This window comes from Pleurodeles waltl, chromosome 2_2, assembly GCF_031143425.1.
Source record: "Pleurodeles waltl isolate 20211129_DDA chromosome 2_2, aPleWal1.hap1.20221129, whole genome shotgun sequence".
NCBI classification, from domain to species: Eukaryota; Metazoa; Chordata; class Amphibia; order Caudata; family Salamandridae; genus Pleurodeles; species Pleurodeles waltl.
The window spans coordinates 142413955-142426594 of NC_090439.1; positions in this window are offsets into that span (position 1 = coordinate 142413955).

Consider the following 12640-nt stretch of genomic DNA (forward strand, 5'->3'; position numbering starts at 1 on the left):
CCCTCCCATATTGGGAGGCCATCCCCAGCTGGGCCTCCACCGTCTCCTTGCTCCAGCGGCGAATGTCCTCTCATCTTTTACGGCAGTGGGTGCTCTGTCTGTGGTGGACCCCCAGGGTCCGGACTTTCTTGACAATGGCGCGCCAAATATCCTTCTTCTGGTGGGCGCTGACCTACAGGACTAGTACAGGGGAAAAGGAGAAAATATAACCTTCTGCACCGTTACAGTCATTGGCCCGCATCACTACCCTTGCCATGACGCACAAGCACTCACCGTCCGATCATGCACGCCTCATTCTCCCCCCCTTATCTTTCATCATCACCACTCCACACAGGCATTGCCCATTCGGCATCCTCACAGTGTACTTATGTGTTTGTCTGGAGGACCGTAGAGTAGCGTGTACTCGGGGAGGACCCCATCCACTAGTTTCTCCAACTCCTCCGATGTGAAGGCAGGGGCCCTTTCCCCAGACACATGAGCCATTGCCTCTTCCAGACTGAGGTCACAGCAGCACTTGCAGTGTAGGTCCTCTCCTGTCGAAGATCAGGTATCAAGTGATTGAACAGAGAGAAAATGGCGGTGACGTCGGTGGCGGTGCGTACCGTCACCGCCGGCGTACACCGTCATTGGCTCCTGGGACCCATAGGGTCCAATGTTGTCCAATGCAGGATTGTGCCGCAGTCTTTGACTGCCTACCGCGACGGTGAACAACGCCAGAGCAGTTACCTCATATCCCCTTGTCCCACATTAAACGTCAGGCAGCCGCCATTTCAGGGGGCCACATGGCATTAATTTTGACTGTGTCACATATATCTAGGCCTTGCTTAAACACTAATACAGCCATCTATTGATTTTCAAACATTTTGCTATAAAGTTGTGTTTACATACCTCAGTGTTGGTTGGCTCTCTGCTCGCTGTTCTCCTCCATAGAGCACGTCCGCTGGGGCAGGTGAGGAGATGGCGGCATCCTCCAATGTACAGACCACTGGTGGACCTGTTGACAATTAAGGAGTGACATGTAATTGTCACATACAGACTTGATCGTACCACAATCCTGGAACTGTGTGCCCAGTTGGAGCCAGACCTGATGTCAGCTATCCACCATCCCACAGGAATACCCCCTCTAGAGCAGGTCCTGTCAGTACTCCATTTCCTAGCAAGTGGGTCTTTTCAAACAACAGTGGCCATTGCATCAGGGATGTCCCAGCCTATGTTTTCCAGTGTGTTGTCCAGAGTGTTGTCTGCCCTGCTGAAACACATGTGCAGCTACATAGTTTTCCCTCAGGTGGAGGATTTGCCTACAGTGAAAGGTGACTTCTATGCCCTGGGACATATCCCCAACATCATAGGTGCCATTGATGGGACACATGTGGCCTTGGTCCCCCCCCCTGCAGGAGTGAACAGGTGTACAGAAACCGGAAGAGTTACCATTCAATGAATGTGCAGATGGTGTGTTTGGCCGACCAGTACATCTCCCATGTAAATGCCAAGTTTCCTGGCTAAGTGCATGACGCTTACATTCTGCGGAAAAGCAGCATCCCTTATGTGATGGGGCAACTCCAGAGGCACTGTGTGTTGCTACTAGGTGAGGACATGGACCCAATACAGTATGACTAGGTGTCTGGGTTTGGGGATGTTCCTAAGAGTTAGTTTGTGTCTAACAGTTGTCCCTCGCCATTAGCAGGTGACTCTGGTTACCCCAACCTGTCATGGCTACTGACCCCAGTGAGGAATCCCATGACAAGGGCAGAGAAACGCTACAATGAGGTCCGTGGGTGAACTAGGAGGATTATAGAGAGGACCTTTGGCCTCCTGAAGGCCAGGTTCCGGTGCCTCCATATGACAGGTGGTTCCCTATTCTACTCACCAAAGAAGGTGTGCCAGATCATCGTGGCCTGCTGTATGCTTCACAACTTGGCTTTGCGACAACAGGTGCCTTTTCTGCACAAGGATGGTCCAGATGGAGGTGTTGTGGCAGCTGTGGAGCCTGTGGAAAGTGAAGACGAGGAAGCAGAAGAAAAGGACATAGACAACAGGAACATGGCGATCTAGCAATACTTCCAGTGAGACACAGGTAAGAAGACAGCACTGCCTGCTACATCTGATTTAATTCTTCTACCTCTCATCTGTCTGTCATTTTCACCCAGTGTATGGCCCCTGAGTTGTCACTTTCCCTTTCGATTTCACAGATGTGGGTCCCACTGTGTGACCTCTGCTTTGTTTCCGCATGGACTAGAGCTGTGTGACATAGGTATGTTGACATTGCATTGGATATAGCATTTTTCCACAGTTATTGCAAATACACATTTTCGAAAGCACAGACTGACTCCAGATTGTTTTGTGATTTAAGGGTGTTTATTTAAGTGCTAAATAGTGGAGGGGGTTGTAAAATGGTCAGGGGTGATGGTGGAAGAATGTCCAGTCTATTAGTCTCACAGGTGCATTGTCCAAAGGGGCATAGGAAGTGGAGCTAGGGCAGTTTAAGTATGGACAGGGTGACAAAGTGGGACAGAAGGATGACAATTAGGGTGGTCTCATTTCTTGGAGGGGGTCTTGGCATTGTTCTCTGTCTTTGTCTTGGATCTCAGGGACCATTTCCGGGGTGGTTCTCCATCTGCAGGGGGTGGGGTGCTGGTGTCGTGGTCCTGTGGTAGTGCCTCCTGTCCACTAGCACCGGCGAAGGTGGTGGGCAGTTCATCATCCAGGCTAGTGTCAGGGGCCCCTTGTTGTGCCACAGTGTCCCTCCTGGTGTTGACGAGTTCCTTCAGCACCCCTACAATGGTGCCCAGGGTGGAATTGATGGATTTGAGATCCTCCCTGAACCCCAAATACTGTTCCTCCTGCAGCTGCTGGGTCTCCTGAAACTTGGCCAGTACCGTTGCCATCGTCTCCAGGGAATGGTGGTAGGCTCCCATGATGTTGGAGAGGGCCTCGTGGAGAGTGGGTTCCCTGGGCCTGTCCTCCCCCTGTCGCACAGCAGCCCTCCCAATTCCCCTGTGTTCCTGGGCCTCTGTCCCCTGAACCATGTGCCCACTACCACCGCCCCCAGGTCCCTGGTGTTGTTGGGGTGGTGGGTTAGCCTGGGTTACCAGTAGTGGTAGACACACTGCTGCTTGACGTGTCCTGGGGACAGAGGGATGGGCCCGCTGGGTGGGTGCTGTGCTGGTGTTTCCAGAGGGGGGAAGCTCTGTAGTGGCCTGTGCCAGTTTGAGGGTGACTGACTGTCCCGAGGTCCCAGATGGGCCGGGCTGGTCATCTAGATCCAGTTGGACAGAGCTGCTGTCATCACTGTGGGCCTCTTCTGTTGGTGGATTGGACATGTCTGGACCCTCCTGTCTGGTGACATTGGGTAGGGGTCCTGCAGGAGTGTAAAGGCATGATTATTGCATCTGAGTGTGCCATGGTGTGCAATGGGTGGGCCACCCTGTACCCCAGTGCTTCCATTCTTGTGTGGGACCTTCTGCGATAATGGTTTAGGGGGTGTATGGGTATGTGCAGTGGACATGCTTTGGTGATGGGTGTCCATGCTTTGGTATTGCATGCAGGGCTTGGGTTTGGGATGTGTGGTTTGTGATAGTGGGACATGTGTGAGGAGTTGGAGTAATGGGGGTGAGGGCGAGGGTGGGGGTATGTGATAGCATGCAGGTAGGGTGGGGATATGGCAGTTAAAGGTTTGACTTACAAGAGTCCATTCCTCCAGCTACTCCTGTGAGGCCCTCAGGATGCAGTATAGCCAAGACCTGCTCCTCCCATGTTGTTAGTTCTGGGGGAGGAGGTGGGGGTCTGCCGCCAGTCCTCTGAACCGCAATCTGGTGTCTTGAGACCACGGAACGCACCTTCCCCCTTAGGTCGTTCCACCTCTTCCTGATGTCATCCCTAGTTCTTGGGTGCTGTCCCACTGCATTGACCCTGTCCACGATTCTGCGCCATAGCTCCATCTTCCTAGGTATTGTGGTGTGCTGCACCTGTGATTCGAATAGCTGTGGCTCTTCCCGGATGATTTCCTCCACCATGACCCTGAGCTCCTCCTCAGAAATCCTGGGGTGTCTTTGCGGTGCCATGTGGTGGTGTGGGTGATGTGTGGGGTGGGGTATGTTGTGATGTGTGGGGTGATATTTAGAGGTGTGTTGTGTGAGGTGCGTGGATGTTGTGTGAGTGATGGTTTTGAGTGCCTGTGGATGCTAGTGTTGTTTCTGGTGGTTTCTCTCTCTGGCCTTCTGTCGCAATTGTTGTCGTAGGGGTTTGTGGGTGATGTGGGTGTGGGTGTTATATTGTATTGGATGTGTGGGGGTGGTGTGTGTATGTGTATCAGGTGTGTGTATTTCAAATTGTCCAATGTGGTAGTGTTTTGTAAATGTGTATGTATTTTGAGTGCAGCGGTGTGTACCGGCAATGGAATACCGGGGTTGAAAGACCGCCGGGTGGATTAGTGGGTCGTGATAGTGTGGGCGTATTCCTGTTGGCGTGACGGTGGAGGTTTTGTTATCACCAGTTTATCACTGACCTTTGGTGTGGCGGACTTGTGTGGGTGTCTAGATTTTGGCAGATTCCGAGCTGTGGGTCATGATAGCTGTGGCGGAATTCCGCGGCCGCGGCGGTGTGTTGGCGGTCTTCTGCATGGCGGTAAGTGGCTTTTACCGCCAATATTGTAATGACCCCCAAAGTCTCTTCAATATTCTAACAGGGTATTTCATTAACATGCAGATCTGTTTCACCATGGTACATCAGCCTATATTGTGCATTGCAGAGTAGTTTTTTTTTTAAAGGGATAGTTTTCAGATATAAGTTTGGTAACACTTATTCTTTCACTCTCACACCCCACCCCGACAACAATGCCAATAGTAAACTAAGAGGTAGATCAGTTGTATTGTGTCCAACACATTCTGAAGCCATGTATTTCAAGGTTCTTTGATGTGTATTTCTGATGAAAGAAGAGGGTAAGTGAAATCAAACAATTGCCTAGGATCACATGATTTGGTTAAGTGTAGGAAACGGAATAACTCACAGATTTTCTAGTTTCACATTGTGCAGTTTTTCCACCAAAGTATATGCTTCACTTCACCTACACCCACCTTACCGCCAAGCCTCCCCCCAGCAACAACCACCACTCTGCTGGCATCAGTGTGTGTCTCAGGCACATCATTGACCATACCCATTGCCCATGGGAAAATGTTTGCAAGTATACATGTTGTAGGCTTTCAACCCAGTTGTGGCTACTCCTCTTTAGATGAGACAAATAGAGAATTTGGTACAAAATGTATTTATTAAAAACAAACATAGAGTCATACTTTCATTAGCCAACCTGTTACAAAGTAGCATACTCTTATGAGCCATATCTGAGCATATGGAGATGAGTGACAACAGGGATATTAGACACACACCACATACTGCTGACATATTATCTAATATTTAAGAGCATGAGCATTTTATGAAGTTATTATTTGGTGTTTTTAACAGGGTCTACCAGCTACCCAGTATGTGGTGCCTAACCAGATGTCACACCCATTCGTGGAGTAGAAATCGCTGTGGGCTCTGTTTTTCTGGGCAATGTCAGAGGGCCTAAAAGGACATTAGCTTATTTAGTTTACATTTTGTGGTCAACCACATTTCCTAATTCAGGTCACATGTTTCAGACTATTGAGGGATTCTATGTAAAATATATATGGGTTGTCTGATCACAATGTTGTAGATGGGACCCTCTTCTGGCCATATTTATGTACCTGTTTGCGCTGGTGGTACGGGTTGATGGGCCCCATGATGTTGCCCCCGTGAAAGCATGGACCTCTGCTCCAGTAGGTGAGCCAACCCTGGCTTTATATGGAAATGAAAATGAAAAGTCAGCAGACAATACCATAAAATTATGATTATGTACAACAATGCACATATTTACTCAATTGCATTTACAAGCCAACAGAGATGGTCACTAAATCAAGAACATTTTCTAATGCCATTTACCGTCGCAAAATGAAATCACCAGCAGTGATGAATCACTGTTTGTGAATGAGAAATTGGAAGTTACCATTTCCATCACAAAGTATTGTGGGATTTGTAGTGAAATAGACACAATGAAAAGTGATAATCTAATTCACAATCAATATTTGCTCAAATGTGAAGTGACTTCCATAGTCCAATTTGCAGTGTATCATACACATTTATCATTTTAAGTAATCGTTTACTTCATCACATATTACCAAGCACCACATTACATTTGTTAGTCACAGCCAGGCCATGCTGCAGGTGGGGGGTACATGGTGGAGAGGACATCCCTCAAGTGGGGTGAGGCAGATGTCAGAAAAAGAGGAAAAATGAGGAGAAGTAGTGATATTTCTCTTTGTTACACCTCCCCTAGGCAGGCATAGTATTTTTGTGTATTTGCACGTTAACTAGGTTTAGTAAATCTGGGAGTGCATCAAAAACCATGGGAGATGTGTGGGAGCTGCCATGCAAAGCCCACTGAATGTCTTTCCAGGGCAAAGAAATACAACACAGTGATTTATGCTGTGTTGGGTTACTCCAGATTTATGAAGTCACACAGGGCCACACAAAGTGGCCTTGGATTACTTCATGAATCGGATTTAGTGCTTGCATAACTTTTGCACCACACAACAGCATTTTGCGTGGTGAAAGTAATGAAATGAGGCTTATAAGCACCCCTTAGACTTTTGGTCTGTTTACCTTTATGAATCATATTCAAACCCGACGAGTGAAGGACCATTTTAGGTCACTTCATAATCTCCAAGAAACTAAGAGAAACCTTATTTAATTAGTCCTTCCATCAGAACTTCCATCAAGCTAAGGCACTCAGGGCCTGATTACGACCTTGGCGGAGGAGATTACTCCATCCCAAATGTGACGGATATCCTGTCGGCTGTATTACAAGTTCCATTATCTCCTATGGAACTTGTAATACGGCAGACGTGATATCCGTCACATTTGGGACGGAGTAATCCCCTCCACCAAGGTTGTAATCAAGCCTTCAGTGTGTTTTACAATAATAATTCTTGATTGAAAAGGCTTCAAGGTGGTGATCAGCCCTCATTCAGTAGACTTCCATTACCTGTAGAATAATTTTCCAAATGCCTAGCTATTATATTTGACTTTTCACCTCATCATCATTTGGAATCTGCGAGGTAAAAACACCATTGCCCAGAGTTTTCTTCATGCATGATTAGCACAAACAATAGAAATGTTGAGCAGTTGAAAAGCAGAAAGGATCTGCAATCTAATATACATTCACGTATGATGACACATATGTGGGTGCTTAACACAATTAGCGGTGCACAGTCGATCACAATGTCTGCATCTGAACTGTAGTATTCACGTTCTTAGCATTTTGAATCAGTATCCTGCAAACACGACAATATACAATAAAAACAACCTAACTAAGGTTCATGAGCGTGGCAAGGAACTGCAGCGAATATTTGATGTCATGCTCATGGAGACATCTCTTCACAGCCAGAAAGGATGATCTTTGCCACTGCACCTCCATGGTATAGTCATGGAAAATGATGACTTGGGAGTTTTTAATCATCACGGGCCTTTAGAGCATGCTACCTGCAGGATATGATCCCTGTCTCCTTAATTGGAGAGGCATGCGACCACTGGCCATGGGGGGGCCAGTAAGGGGTGGCCTGCCAGGACCTGTGATCATGTTTCACCAAGAAGAAAGTTGCATGTTTAGCTTGTAGTACCATTGTTGCTAACCACTCCTCGAGATAAGGTTCAATGCTGGGGCCATCGACTTGCTCTGGCAGCACTAATGCCTGTGACAGTAGACTTTAACTTCTCCTTTAACCTTTTTATGAACCTCATAAGCCTGATATCAGCCCCTTGTAGCATCAATCTTTACTTCTAGGGAGGTTTAACATCAAGCACAGCATTCAGGATTTCATCAAATCTATGCAAGTGGTCAGATAAAGTGTTCTCAAGTAACACATCAATAGGGTGCGGTGTTTATTTGTCCATATCACTGCACAAGCACTGGGTGGCACCGCTGAGCCCTTTCTTTCTTTGTGTGGACCATGAGGGTGAGGAGCACTGCCGGAAATTGCATAGTTGAGGTAATCTTGGGGTTCCCTGTTTGTCATCCTTCAATAGACCTTTGATGGTGTACGAAACGGGGTGCAATGAATTTTGGAGCTCAGAGGGGAGGGGGTCTGTAGATTCCTTCTGATACCCTAACTCCCTGAGGTGGCTTCCACAAAGATTCCACAGCCCTCAATCCCATGCTAGCATCCAAGACATCTAGAGAAACACTCTTGTCGTGTGGAGAGGATAACATGAGAGGACTCTACACTAATTCACTATTTCTTCAACTCCTCACCTTGATGGATGTTCTTACAAGTCAAAAGGAGATAATTATGGGGCCCACAATACCTCTGTTACTGGAGCGCAAACCCTGCAGCTGGAGTCAAGGCACAGGTATACACTACTAGCGCAGAATGTCTGGAGTGGCTTGCTTTGCCTCAGGGTCCCAGGTGAATGAAAGAGGCAGGCAAAATAACTATATACTGCCAGTGCTACGCTGATCCGTCTGGGAAGGGGGAGTCAGTCATCATATCGGTGAGGCCCCTCATCGGCATCTCAGGAGGCACTCAACACCACAGGCATGTTAGGAATAGGGTAATGCGGCTTTACAGGTCCAGCACCTCTTTGCTGTCCCGTCTAGAGCTGTTGCCTGCAGTCCCACCCACTCCTACAGTGGCATCCCCACATGGATAGTCCCAGAGGAAAGGAGCAGGTGTGGATGATTTGTGTTCCCAGCTGTCACTTAGTTCTTCCCGAGGGCAGGTAGGCTGTGGACTGAGGGGCCTCTCCAATATAGCCCTTGAAGGTTTCTGTACTCTGGGTGTGCCACTATAGGTGGGGCATGGCTCAACAGCATGTTGTGGCACTGTTGGTCATCTCTCATCACATTCGTGTGCCCTCCAACCAGCTGCATTCTTAGGTCCTGGTGAGGGAGGAGGATGCTCCTGTGCCACGCCATCAGGTCCCACGAACGGCAAACATTACCTCACGAAGTGGAGAACACCTGATGTCTTTCAGGATACCATGTTGGGGGTTGGGGGTTCTGGGTTCTGGGGATCTTCACTGGGAGACTCATCCAAACACCATCTTAGCCATACCACAACAATGCCCAGAATTATCATATTTTAATGCAGTCAAATGCAGGAAGCCACCTTCCTTTGCTGGGAAGATGAAACAGAAAGGACAGGAAAGCACCATTTTAACATTATGTGGTGCATTCCTGTCCTTTCCTTGCACTGGCACACTTTGGAATGCCTAGCACCAATGCAGGCACCCTTGTGTCATGGTGCAAGAATGTCTTTTCAGACAGGATGGTTTTTGTGCAGGAAAGGACATCTTCCTGCACATAAACAATCCTCAGAGTTATTTTCCTCTTTCTATGTATGCTGCTGATTAGGTATACAAAAATATAATTTTGAAGCCAAGCAGGAGTTCTTCATCTCCTAACCCAATGAAGTCCAATATTCTCTAAAAAATCGACCCAAAGTACTGTAAAAACAACTAGCCCAACAAGCAGAAATAATCCAAGCATCCATGGACAGCTGCTTCAAAATGGCAGATGTTTTTCTCACAAAAAATCTCAAACATTTTACAAGGTATTGACACAGAGGAAACCTATGGTAAAAATGCTGAAACCTAGACAATAACAAATGTCAGAAAGTCAAAACCCGACCCAGTGACATGACCTAACTTATGAAGACAAACGTGAGCATCAAGCCATCTTCCTGCAGCACTGAATCTATCTCTGCTTCCCCAGCACAGAACTTGGCTGAAGCCTGAACCCAACCTGGCTGAAGAGCATAATGGCTCTATACTATGTAGCATTGCTCGACTTACCTGTGATCTTTGTCATTAGCGATCATAACATCTATTTGACATTCAAAGGAAGATATTAAGGATCAGAAACCCAATTTTGAAATGGTGTTTATCATTCCACTTAAGTTTGAAAATCAAAGTCCATACGGAAAATTTCTTCTTCCCTATGAAATTATATTATATGTTTTCCCACTAAGATCTTTCCTCACTTGCATTCTGTTCAATCATTACATAGATCCCCTGGGCGATCTACTAAAAAACGGATGTAGACTACTACTACATCTCTTCAGAGTATAACCATTTGATTACATATCCTGTGTTCGGAACAAATCAAAGGCTGGGTGAGCATACTCAAGCTCAGCCGCAACCATATAAAGACTGCAATCCTTCTCCTTTTAACTTCAACTGACCACTGTTTAATTCAGAAAAGCTTCTCCCTCTCTCACATTTAGGAGTCTGACCAACGTTTGTGGAAAACAAAATTACTGAGCTTTGTACTTGAACACAAACTACATCAAAAGAAGCACACCAGTAACAATGTGGGAGGTGCGTGATAATCCTTCTTCTCCAGAAAGGACATATTTATGTTAAGTCCCTGGTCCTAAAAATGATCCACTATGAAAATTCTCTCCTAATTGCCCTATTTAAAATAGGTGCAATCATACCTAAGATGAAGATCTCTGGTGGCACATGCATTTTTAAGAGCCATTAATCTAAATATCGGGACTTACCTTAAACTGTACTGAAAGCACCTTCAAATATGTCTTCCCTTGGGCTTATCCCAATCTATGAAACATTCTACCTGTTTCGATTAGAAAGACTCCTATTTTAAACATTTTTAAAAAAGGAACTAAAATGCATTCTAGGGCAGGAAGATAATAAATTCCAGCCCACATTACCATTTTCTCAACTATGATAAAACATTGCGGACATTCCTTGTAGTAGACTCCACCAGAATAATAGGGTTTCCTTATCATATTTCTGCTCATGTCTGAACTCTGCCCTTCTCTTTGGTCATGTCAGACTTGACCTTATATCTGTTCCATATTTTTATTTATTTTGAAACTTAGCATGCCCTAAGCTATTGTACTGTTTATCTATTTTTATAATTCACGCAACGTGTGAAGAGATAACTGATATATATATGCATTTGAACCATCTCCCTAAACTCCATTATTACCACTTTGTTAAAAACCTTGTTTACATATCTCACCCTGATGGTATGGATGTTTTACCTTGTTTGACCTTTACCCCTAAAAATGCATCTCCATTATGACCCATTACTGCTTGGCTAAATACATATATAAATTGAATTGCGTGCCATAGAATGGTGATCCTAGTTTTTACATGAGTCACTCTTCACTTAAAATCCCCATCACATATTGGTTTTACAGTTACTTAATCTATGCTATTATAATATAATAAACTACACCTATCTCACCTCACATTTAGATCATGTTTTCATAAGCTAATCATTCCAGGGGTGAGACATGTGAACCACAAAACAATGATGTTTACTTTCAATCTGTGATATGACCATTCAGAAAACCAGGGCATGGTAGATGTATGTTACAAAATCCAAAAATCTAAAGTCCAAAATCCAAAATCGATTTATAGAGATGGCTACTGGGGGTATCCAGGCACCGGGTTTCATGGCTGCAAGCTGGTTAGGTTATTCCTCATAGAGCCATATTTTGAGCTTCTTCCTGATTACAGAGAAGGTGGGTGTGGTTCGTAGGTGGGTGGGTAGGTTGCTCCAGTACTTGACTGCTGTGTAGGAGAAGGTGCATCCACTGCTTCCGGTAATTTGGATTCTTGGGATATGGGTGAGGGTGAGGTTGCTTGGTTGCAGCTCTCTGGCAGGTTGGTGGAAGGAGAGTCTGTAGTTGATGAGGGTTGTTCCAATGTTGTGGAGGGATTTGAAGATGATGGTGAGGACCTTGAACTTGCATCTCCTGTGTATGGGCAGCCAGTGCTGGTCTCTGAGGTGAGGGGTGATGTGGGTTTTTCTGAGTATGTCCAAGACGAGTCTTGCTGCTGCGTTCTGGGTGGTCTGGAGTCTGCGGAGGAGTTGTACGGGGAGTCCCAGATATGAGGCATTTCCCTAGTCCAGTCTGCTGGTGACAGTGGGCCTGGGTTATAGTCCTTCTGGATGCGGTGGAGATCCATTTGAATATCTTGCAAAACATGCATAGTTGGTGGAAGCAGGATGAGGCAACGGTGTATACTTGTCTTCTGAAGGTAAGCTTGTTGCCCATGATAAAATCCTAAATTGTGGGTGAGTTCTGTCGGGGTTGGGGGTTGTCCGAAAGTAGTGGCCACTATGAGTCATCCCAGGGGGAAGGGTTGTTTCCAAAGATGATCATTTATGTTTTGCCTATGTTAAGTTTGAGGCAGTGTTCTCTCATCCAGTCAGCCATGTGGCTCATGACTTTGCTGAACTTTTCTCTGGAAGAGGCATGGTCTCCAGGTGGGGCATGTCCTTCGACGAGGGAGAGGAGGAGCTGTGTGTCATCAGCGTATGAGATGATGTTGAGACTGTAGGAGCGCACTCTGTCAGTAGTGTCACGTAGATGTTGATTAGGATGAGACTGAGGGAGGAGCCCTGGGGGACTTTGCACATGATGTCCTTGGGTTCTGAGGTAAATGAGGAAGGAGGACTCTATGGGTGTGTCCTATGATGAAGGCATGGATCTATTTGAGGGCCTTGCTTCTGATCCTGATGAGGTGAAGTCTTGAGGTGAAGGTTTAGTAAGAGATGGTGTCGAAGGCAGCAACGACGTTGAGTAGTATATGG